At 29.8% G+C, this 11,936-nt stretch overlaps 1 protein-coding gene across 1 annotated transcript in view; it reads right to left on the bottom strand.

Annotated features, from left to right (window-relative positions):
- The window catches only part of LOC142323660 (orphan steroid hormone receptor 2-like), a 63,143-nt gene extending 58,834 nt beyond the window's left edge, over positions 1–4,309 (bottom strand). The window contains exon 1 of the mRNA XM_075363705.1: positions 4,174–4,309. The gene's annotated coding sequence lies outside the window, so the exon portion shown is untranslated. The remainder of the gene's footprint in view (positions 1–4,173) is intronic.
- Between the last annotated feature and the right edge of the window lie 7,627 nt (positions 4,310–11,936).

The raw sequence follows: 11,936 nt of genomic DNA on the forward strand, positions 1-11,936 counted from the left end.
ATGAAATGGAATTTTTTTATAGAAAATACCTGTTTATTGTATGAAAATGATAAAAAATATTTTACTCGAAATATTGTCCGTCGCTAGCTATACATTTATCTCATCTCTCTGACAATTTATGAATGCCACACCAAAAAAAATCTTGCTCCTTTGAGGCAAACCAGTCATTGAGCCATTTTCGTACATTTTCATAAGAAGTGAAGCACTGCTCAGCAAGTGCATGTCCCATCGATGCAAATAAATATTAGTCGAACAGAGCCAAATCTGGTGAGTAAGCTGCATGCAAAAGTATTTCCCAAATGAATGCCTCAATCATTTCCTTGACTGGTTTTGCTGTGTGTGATGGTGCAACAGCTTACAAGGTTTTAGCAGCTCATAATATATCAAACCCTTCTGATCCCACCAAGCACAGAGCACTGTCTTCTTTCCATAGCAATTTGGCCTTGAAATCGATGTCAATGGTTCACCTGGAGTTACCCATGATCTTTTACAGTTAGCATTCTCAAAGTACTCGTATATAGACTTTCATCACCTGTTACAATTCGATGGAGAAATGACTTTCTTTTGTACCTGGTGAGCAGCATTTTGCAAGTGGTTTTTGGTTTTCTTACTGTCTTTCATTCAGTTAATGTGGAATCCATTTTCCCATCTTTTGAATCTTTTCCATGGCTTTCAAACATATGGAGATGGCTTCTCATGTTACATTTAATTGATTCACGAGTTGTTGTTGCGTTTGAGCATCATTCTCATCCAACAATCCTTGCAATTCGCTGTCTTCAAACTTTATCAGTAGTCTTCCACGTTCTTCGTTTCTCACGTCAAAATCGCTACTTTTGAATTTTATTTTGAACCACTCAAAGCACTGTGATTTACCAAGAGCATGCTCACCATAAGCTTTAACAAGCATTCGATGCGATTCTGCAGCAGTTTTCTTTAAATGGTTAACAGAAAATCAATGCTGTCCACAAATCGTAGTTTGTAGGTACAAAACTTGACATGTTCAACGCTAATTAAGACTATGGTTGAATGAAACTTGTATTGTTGTGAGTTGAAAATCTTTGTCAGCTGTCAAAGAAAGAAAGTGGCGCCAATGATGCAATTTGATGGTAACTACATTGACAGCTAGGGCCATCTATGGGCAAATTCCAGTTTTGTGTTTATATAACTGGTAAGTACACATAAATGTGCAAACAGAGCTTACTCTTTGCTTTGCAAATAATTTATTGTTGCTAATTAAAGGTGACTGAAGTAGAAACTGGTGTTTCAGATTTGTTGAAGTCAAAGATTTTTTGGAAGTCAGGAGAGAGTATCCAAAACATACACAGGTATACAGCTCAAAAGCATTGCACAAAAAGTGCATACTTTAAAATTCAAAGGTATAATATTTTATTGTCTATATTAGTAGGTGGTAACAATTACACAAAAAATTATTTTTTTATGGATTAAATCTGCTATTGCAACTGTCTCTTCAGATATGTTAATTTGCACAAGGGCATAATTTGAATATCATCCACTAGTGCTGCAAACTAAAAGGTGTCAACTTGGTTTATTGGTGTTTTGTATGAATTTGATCAGTTCGGTTCAAAAATAATATAAAACACATCCCTGTTTACAATATTATGTTCACTATACAAATTTGTAATTAGGTAAAGATTAATGGAATACTTTAATTTCAATTAAAAACCTGCAGTCAAAACGTACTGCGCATAATGCATAACATTTACATATAATGAAAAGATGGATAGAATAAGAATCAAACAGAATTTTTAAATCTTTTTATAAGTACTTCATGAAAATTAAATTACATAATTTTATAAGTTGTACTCAATCTTTGTAATATAATATGCACAGTAGAGTTTCTATTAAAATGACTCACTGCAATGCTCTAAAATCCTCTTCAGTTTCCCTAAAGATTTTAGGTATGATTTTATTTCAGGAAAAGTCTCTTTTATAAGAATATTTTAAAAGAGCAACCACGATGAGGGAGTTGTTAAATATTTATACTGTAAGTAATGTTTAATTTTTAAATATTAAGGCACATGTATATTTTTTCAGATAGCTGAGGGTTAGTTTAACCTTTCAAATACTACCATCATCTGTTATACAAAGCTTCTGTAATGCTAGAGAAAAGTACCAAGTCAAGAACTACATCAAAGAAGATTTATATGCCACAAACAGTTGCCTTCCCTCTCCAAAGGATTCAATACTAACTAATAATTGATGCATCATTCAAGTAAATACATGTACTACAAAATTAATGTTCATGAACATCCACAATTTTCAGAATAATTCATGAACTAATCAAGTTCATGTTCCAGGAATTATTTACCATATAATATTATACTCATAAGAGCACTTACAAAAGGTTATTGTTCTAATGCTAGTTGACATACATTTTTTACAATATAAAATTTCTTTAATATATTTTATTAATAATTAGTGAATTACTGGTTAATATTAACATACAGTTCAGATTATAATGATATAGTGATACTGTAAATAATACAACACATTTAAAAAAAACAATAAATACATCTTTCCTCATTAATTAACATGTTTCAAAGAATTCTTTTTTTTTTACTAATTACAGTTATTTTAATTTTTAAGACATAAATAAATGTAATATTAAATGTAAAATAAATTATGTAGTGTTTATCTCATGTAATTAAATATCACTGATATATACTACATTACTGTTTGATATAACATGAATACAACAATTCATACTAATTTAAATCAGATATTAAGTATGTTATCTTTAAAATCGACGAACATTTTAGCATCAACCATGTCAAATTTACAATAATGATATAATATAATCTACTGTTAGATTTACAATTAATAATATCTATAGCTGAAAGCTATCATAGGATAATAAAATAACTAAGATTGCCAATTTAAAACAATATTGTATGATATTAGATTGATAAGCACTGAGTAAACATAGTTATCTAGCAAAACAATAAATAAACAAAAATAAAGCAAGATAATATAGCAATGCATCAAAATAGTGCAGTTTACTAATCACAGAGCAAACTCCTGCATTATCAAATCATCAATAGAGGATTTATACAATCAGTTAAATTCCTCCATTTAATAAAATGCCTTATTCATGAGCCATTGTTTAAGACATCCTTTAAATTGGTACAAAGGACTTTACGTTCAAAGGTAAATTATTACAATACCTAATGCCCAGGAATAGGTGACTTTTTTTTGTTTTATTTTAGTCTTTCTACAACAATAAAGAATTATGTCAAAATCAATCCCATATCTTGTACTTAGATTACGTGCAAGGTTCTGAACAATATATTTTTAACTTTAGTTTTGTATAAGACACTGAATAAATTTATCTTTCCATGAGTGTCATAATCCACATCTTAGAAACATCCAACAGCATATATCACCAGCAACTGCTCTAACTGCCTTTTCTACAGAATAAACACTATCCTTGGCTTTATTGTATTTCTCCATATATAATCTGTTGTAGAGCAGGTGGCTGTGAAATAATACAAACGATGTTAAATATTTATATCCTTTGCTATGACTGGGGCAGTATAGTCCCATTCATCCACACATATCTGAGTTACTAGCTTTCCATAGTGTCATCTCTCTGAAAGTACCACCACCATGCTTTGAGAAACATAAGGTATTAATTTCCTCAGAGCATAAATAATAAATAAAGTTTTATTTAATAGTCCAGTAAAAACTTCCTGTAATTATCATGGAAATAAATTAAAGCCCAGAAGTCCAGCTGAGGCAGTTAAATATTTTTTGATTTTTAAAGAAAATATTAATAAATATTTAATATGTTTACATTATATGCTAATGTGACACGTGACTAATAAACAAAAAGTATTAGAAGAAAATAAAGAAATAAATAAAATCATGAAGAATTAATAATAAAAAAAATATTCAATTTTATAACTATTCATACAAAACAAAATAATAATGATACTGTCTACATTTTACTTGAACTACTAATTGAGTTTATAATTCAAGCAGAGCTATCAACAAATTTAACAATTTTTGTTGACATCATTATGTCTACATCATCACATACCTGCACTAAGACAACATAAGACAATATCAAACATTCCATTCATTAATAAGCTATACACCAATTTTCATTTCACTGCAGAATATGAATACAATAAATCATTTAACTTCCCATACCTTTTTTTTTTTAACCTCCAGGACCACTGTTAGGTATGGCTTCAGAGGATGAGATGAATGATTTGTAGCATGTGTGAAAATGCCATTCCTGACCGGGATTTGAACCCGAGACCTCCGGATGAAAGGTCAAGATGCTACCACTCATGCCACGGAGGCCGACAAAAACTTCCCATACCTAACATATCCAAAGTATACTATAAATAAACTTTTAAAATACTTAGAAAATACACCAGATGAATACACATATCCACAAACATCTAATCAATTCACACAAGTCAAACTGAAAAATTCAATGTAATAGATTACCAAACACAGGTTAAAGACCACCCGTACATACTTATAGATAATTTGTTACATAAAATACAACAGAACCAAAATCACATCAACCAACAATCATACAAAATTGCTAACATTTTCAGGGAACTATGTTTCTATGTCTCTTTCATAATCATAGAGCAACCAAGCAGAACCCAAATTAAACTTAAGTAATTGTACTAAATAGCACAATAGGAAGCCACCCATAAATATAAAAAAATACATACAAGCACTGCGCAAACAATACAATTAACATTTACAAATCCATAGAAACAGGATCATTACTTAAATATATTAATTTCAACATGCAGATTTTATGCACAACTTACAAATAAAACATCTCAAAAACACACTCTTAATAATATAAAATTTACAAACATATTATACAGTGATAACAATATATTAGACATACACGATATGGATCAAATACATTATTTGATGGTAAACTACAGGAGTTTCCTAACCATTTTCAAATGGGCATCATTAACAACTGTAACTTCAATATAAAGGAACTGCATAATTAACTTTATAAAGATTTCCTGAAGGCACAACTTCCATGTTATCAGAAAGTTAGATTTTAGTATTTTTAAAAAGGATGATTTTTCTTGTTGATCTGTAGGTTATATTAATTCTAAGGTTTTTTGTACTCTTTTTATTCTTTTTTAATAAGCTATACACCATCCATGTGAAGTCTAATTTGCTTTTTTAAGTCTGTAATTTACTTTTACAAAATTATCAAATATTTAATAATGAATAAAACTATTAATAATAATAAAAATAATCAAAATAAAGAGCAAACAAAACTTATATTCTATAAACAACTTCTAAAAATATTAAAACAAATAGAGCATTAAAAAGTATTCTATATTAAAATTGTAGGTTATAATTCTGAAGCTGATATTCTTTTCATTATTACTGGCCAGACTTTATTAAATATTTATATTTATTAAGTGTTAAAACTCACATTGCTGATGATTTATAATTAAAATTCTTAGTCTTGTATTTAAAAATATCACTGTTTGAAACAAGGAAAAAATATTATACTATGGTATAAATTATTCTATGCATAAAATAATTTGTAAAGACCGATTAAAATTGGTATACATAAAAATAAAATGTTATCACACAGAATAAAACATTTATTTAGATTTATTTTTTGTAAATGTATACCACAAGTATTTTATTGAAAAAAAAAACTGAAATGCAAAAACCGGTGACTTAATACACTGTCATTCAGATCCAGCGGTCAGCTTTTGCATAACGCATTATACTTGTAACTGTAAGTGAACATGTACAATACATAAAAATTTTCCTGCAACAATAAATGAATGCTAAGTCATCTACTTGTCAGGACTACGTTATTTGGTGGGGTTATGGCAGAATATTACCGTAGTGGGAACCAAAGGTAGATTAGATCTCCGGTAGTGATAGTGTTCTTTTTATACACTCCTTCCTTTGATTCTCAGTTTAATCTTATACTTCTGCATTAAATGTCATCAGTTGGTACTAACTGCATCCTGATGTGTGCATCAAGTGCAATAGCTTCTGTAAAAAATGTCCATTCTACTAGCATTGAACAGCAATTAGCCGACTATTTTTTAATTATATTTTTATAACATCCATCTCCACCTGTTCTGTTATTTTATTCTGATCTTCAAATACTACAGAAAAATTTCCGTTTTCTAATAAATACAAAACTTAAAACTAAACACCCAAAATGCATTTCCATTACAGAAATTGCCTTGAAAATCAATTAATTGAGTTCTTATTTCAAAGAATTTAAAAATAAAGATATTCAATACTTAACTGTAAAAAAAAATTAATATTATATAGTTTAATGCATTATTTAAGAAGCAATTCCCTGTTAATGAAAAAAATGAGAAATTTACAGTTAAAAGAATAAATAAAAGGAAGCCGTAGCTAAATCACACTAGATTAACACTAGAGTTAAATCATTAATAAAAATACAATTATCATATTCATTATCTCAGAAATTATATTCTTCTTCTCATTTATCTGAGCATTTTTCTGAGGAGTGTATAACCATAATGGCTGTATGCGACAATATAAAATAAATCTGCTATTCTTATCAGTACATAATATTACATTACGTAGATCCAGTCAGGAGTGTTTTGGTAAGTTGCTCCATGAATAGAAAAAAAACAGCCCAGTATTTGCCTGAATGAATCAAGGGAAATTGATTACAGCAACTTCACAAAATACACAATTAATTATAAAATAAAAAGTAGTTTAATTTCATATTAATACTTAAAAATATAAATACTAATATTAAATACATGAAGACACTAAAAAAATAATTAAAATAAAACATAAATCACAATTCAGAAGACATTAAAAAAAATTATTTTAGTACATATTTATATGTATACTTTAAATGGAGGTACAGAGAATTCTATTTTTTTTCTTTTTCAATTATTATTTAAAGTGTCATCGACAGAGAAATATTGTTTATATAAAAAAATAAAATCTTTTAATTTTAACTTAAATAAATTGGTGGGAAGATCTTTTAAGTAGCTCGTTAATTCATTAAAAATAACAACAGAAGCATAATAAGGACTTTCTCATTAACTATTAAAGTTAATCATTAAGTATTAAGCACAAAAATCAGTTCACACAGGTCAAACACTGAAAAATTCAATATAATAGATTACCTAACACAGGTTAAGGACCACCCGTACATACTTATAATTTTTACTCCTTTACCATTTATACTCATAATTTGTTATATAAAATACAAAAGAGGACAAAACCACATCAAACAACAATCATACAAAATTGCTAACATTTTCAGGGAACTATGTTTCTGTCTCTTTCACAATCATAGAGCAACCAAGCAGAATCCAAATTAAACTTAAGTAACTGCACTAAATATTACAAAAGGAAGCCACCCATAAATATAAAAAAACACATACAAGCACTGTGCAAACAATACAATCAAAATTTGCAAATCCATAGAAATAGAACCATTACTTGCAAATCCATACCTGATACTAATAGCATTAATCACTTGCAACATTAATCACTTTAAAACATTAAGTTAATCGTTAAGTATTAAGCATAATACTTAGTTATATGAAAACAGTTCTGTTGTCTGATTTTTTATAGAAACTGATATTATAATTTTTTTAAGAACAAGCGACTACTCATTTAGCATACCCAAGAATCATCCCCCCCACAAGGCTTCCAGAGGAAAGCAAGGAAAGAGTTTTCATGTTAATTTCTTCACCAAACCGAATATCCTATTCCATATCAGCATACTGAGCTCGCTGAAATGCAGGTAATATTTAGCCTTACAAGTGACACCTTCACTCCGTTTACAACACGGACTGACTGTATACTGAACATCAATACTGTAAGAAAAATCAACTCTGATCCATGTCCCACTGAGCTCAGGTGAAAAATTATAGTTTTAAAATTATAATTTTTAAATAAGCCTGTTATCATCTTGCAGTTATTTAAATTTTATTTACCAGAAATCTGCTCATAAAGCTTAATTTTTTACTTTGATGCCTATTAAAAAAAATAAATATTAATATATAGATGTTATTTTAGTGTTATTTGAAGAATACATGGATAGTTATAATGATATAATTGCAGTGTGTTTCATACAACTTTTTACAGAGAATAACACACCAAATTCAGCTGCAAGTAGTGTTGTGTGTACAAAAATGGAGATTATATTTTAAAGAAAATCATAAAGAGTTTAATACATTTCTTTACACAGGAAGAAACAAAATTAAAGGTGAGATGAATGATTTTATTTCAACTGTAAGTGGCTAAAAAATAACAAATTAAGTTTAAAATTGAAGACCATTACTCAACTTCAAGTAAAGGTAATGCAGGAACGCAGTCGATGCATTATGGGATAGCACTCTTTACATAGGGATGATCTTAGAGCGGCTTGTCAGGTGAGATTTTTAGCAGTACATAGAATAAAGTTACATTACAAAAAAATCAGATGTCCATTTAATTGTTATAATAAATTTTTAGAGCACAAGAACAAGATCTAGGTAGGTCTTCTTTGGTCATTTTATGCAAGACATACTCTGCAGCCCTAATGCAAAGAAATATCACACATACTATTAAAAAATTCATGTTGATACCTTTATTATTTATCTATTTTTAATTATTTGAAACTCCTAAACTGTTAATCAAAGAAAATTAACTGGTCTTCATAAAGAAATGAAAAACTTTTTTTATCATAATGTTTGCCCTTCAGAATTTTAACTATTTTAATTATAAACCTAGGATCTATTCAAAGAAATACCACTTTTGCTACTTGTATGCAAGGTCTAAAACAAAATTCTCATCTCATTTAGAGCAAGACCGACTTTGATTAATCGGCGAGATGGTCGGTAGATCTCGACTGCTGACTGGCTGTAAACGTTTATTAAAAAAAAAAAAAAAAAAAAAAGACAAAAAATTTTCTCAAAAGTATTTTATCCGTTTTTAATTTTTTCTTCAGATTCGAAAAAGCTTTCAAATTGCAAAATCGTGACGATATGCTTTTCAGTTTAAAATTTTAACGTCTCTTATATTTTCATTGCACCAGCAAACCGAAAAACAACTATTCAGCAATTTTACGTTCCTTAAATTGAGAATTAAATATTCAATTAAAAAAAAACCTGTCGAAATTACTAGTTAAAAGAAAAAGATCCTTATAATATTTTTTAGACTACGAAATATTGAAGTCCTTAATTTCTAAACTAGTTATTTCCAAACATTTTTAACTTATGCATTCCTTTAGAACAGCTATTTTGTGATAAATTACATCCTCCTAAAAGGTAGCGACTGATCAAATAAGCAATCAATAATCAGGTATTATTATTCATATTTTTAAATCGGAATTAATCGTACAAAAATATGAAATAATATATCTGTATTAGTTTGTAATAGGTAAGAATCCTTTCGGTACAAGTAAATGTTGATTTTTTCACGTTTTTCAGGAACTCGAGATACGCACATTGTCTTGTTGAAAAAATAATTCTCTTTGATACATGTTTGGAATGTAAAAATATATTTTTTGTAAAAGCTCAATTTGTCATAAAGCTGTTTGAAATCAATAAATATAGAGTAAAATTTTTTATTTATTTAGGATTTATGTATTTATTAAATCTACCGACATATTTATGTAAAAATTTTTCGACTTTAACTTTATAGCTAATTACTAAAAAATATTTGAATTTGCCAACATAGCCATCACCTTCCTGTCGTTCAGTGTTCTCTCAATTTCATAGCGTTCCCAAAGGGGCGTAGACGCACTCCTTGAGGTGAATAAACTTCAAGAATCACTAATCTTAACCGTTCTACTGTTAAAAAAAATTATCAAGAAATCTTTCGTAAAACAAGTTTTACTTTTAAAATTTTGTTAATAATTTTTTATCACAAAGCGTAAGCGGTTAGGAAACCCCTTACACAATTCTATCAAGTATTTTGTGAACGCATTTCTCTGTAGCCTATTACGTCTAAAATTTGAAAACTGTGGTTAACGTGTTAATGTGTCTTTTTTTCTATGAGTTGTTTTGCAAAAGCTGATTTCTTTGTGTTTTTCATGAGCGAATTAAAGAACGTACATTCAGTTTTTTAAACAGTATATACATCATTCATCACTTTTGTTTACATATAATGTAAATAAGGAAAGCAAAGTTCATTAGGAACAACAACGATGTTAAGAACAACCACTCACAGTATAGTATGCAAAAATCAGCATCAAGTAATTCAAACTTTATGCTCTTATTTTTCACTTGCCTACCTGCTAGGAAAGACATCTTTATTATGGCGGAACATAAAAGACCGGAAAAGAATAGAGGATGTTGAAATTCAGTATGCAAAAGTGGATACTGAAAATAAGTTGGGCTGATAAAACACGAGATTAATAGTTTCTAAGACGAAGAGGAGAGAAGAGGACAAATTTATGACAGATATTTTTGAGATAAATTAAACTGGTAGATTGTAATTAAGACATCGAGTTTAGTGAATTAGTTAATAGAGGACGTGTAGAGGATAAAAATTAGTCTATTTAGGAAGACAAAAACTGGAATTTATGAAACAGATAACTGAGGACGTAGGATGTAGTAATTATGTTGAGTTAAAAGGCTAGCACAGAACAGAAAGTAACAGATAATATCAAACCAGTCAAATGACAGATTAAAGATCTACATTTCCAGGTGCAAGCACCTAACCCACCGGGTTAGTCTAGTGGTGAAATCGTCATAGCAAATCAGCTGATTTTGAAGCCGACAGTTCTAATCCTAGTAAAGTCAGTTATTTTTATACGGATTTGAATACTAGATCGCGGATACCGGTGTTCTTTGGTGTTTGGGTTTCAATTAACCACTCATCTCAAGAATGGTCGACCTGAGACTATACAAGACTACAATTCATTTACATTCATAGATATCATCCTCTGAAGTAAAACCTTACGGTGGTTCCTGAGGCTAAACAGAAAAAGAAAAAAGTGCAAGCACCTACAAGAGGTGTTTGTCAACTGACAAAGCGTTCGGCGTTTTAAAAATTTACTACCATACCTTACCAAACACCAACTTTCTGAACGCGAAGAGTTTTCTTAAGTAGATTTTGGAGGTTTATTGCTGATATCTCTTTCCAAACGAAAGTAATGTACATTTACTTTTGGTGTAGTGAAACGATTTCATGCGAAAGTTGTATTTTTTCGTTAATTACGGAAGATTTTTGAGGGTGGTGGACCCCAAAATCCTAACCGCTGGCTACATGCTTGCTTTCCAAGCCATAAATATCTATACTTATAGACTATAATTAATTGTTTGATTTCTTCACCAAAAGCGTCACCATTTCTTAACAAAATTAGATGGGAGCCTGAACGTGACATAATTAACGTTGTAAGCTGGTAAATAGAACGTACGCACACGTACTTAATTTGTGATAGATGCGTGTACACGCATTACTTTACATCGACTGTACAAATAAAACAAATAAATAGGGCAAGATATAAGTGGTTCATTGATCTTTGCACGTATATCACTAGCTTCATATTGTTAACGAGCACTTGATTCGTCTGGTCGACTGCTTACTTACAGAGCGCGTGCGAGTGCAGCATGCGTGTGCGTGAACGTATAGTGTTACGCACAATAATGCTGCCAACTGAAAATTTAAAAATTCTTTTCATTCTGATACACAGGTATATCGTATGTCGAATGAGTCACAATCAAGGTGGAAATGGTATTCTTAGTAATTTTAAAAAAACAAGTAAAATAGGTCTGTGAATATTTGAACTTATTTCCGATAAGTAAAAATCGCTAGTTTTAACTATCTTAAATAAAACTATAAGGGACACTATGACTTAAACATTCCCCCGGTCGCTGCAACTGAATAGTGAGAACGTGCGTTCGAAAGTAGGGGAGGGGTTACACCGGCTTGTAATCAACCAATCAGTGTGAAGGAAACAGATA

Source organism: Lycorma delicatula, chromosome 4 (genome assembly GCF_047948215.1).
Source record: "Lycorma delicatula isolate Av1 chromosome 4, ASM4794821v1, whole genome shotgun sequence".
Classification (NCBI taxonomy): domain Eukaryota; kingdom Metazoa; phylum Arthropoda; class Insecta; order Hemiptera; family Fulgoridae; genus Lycorma; species Lycorma delicatula.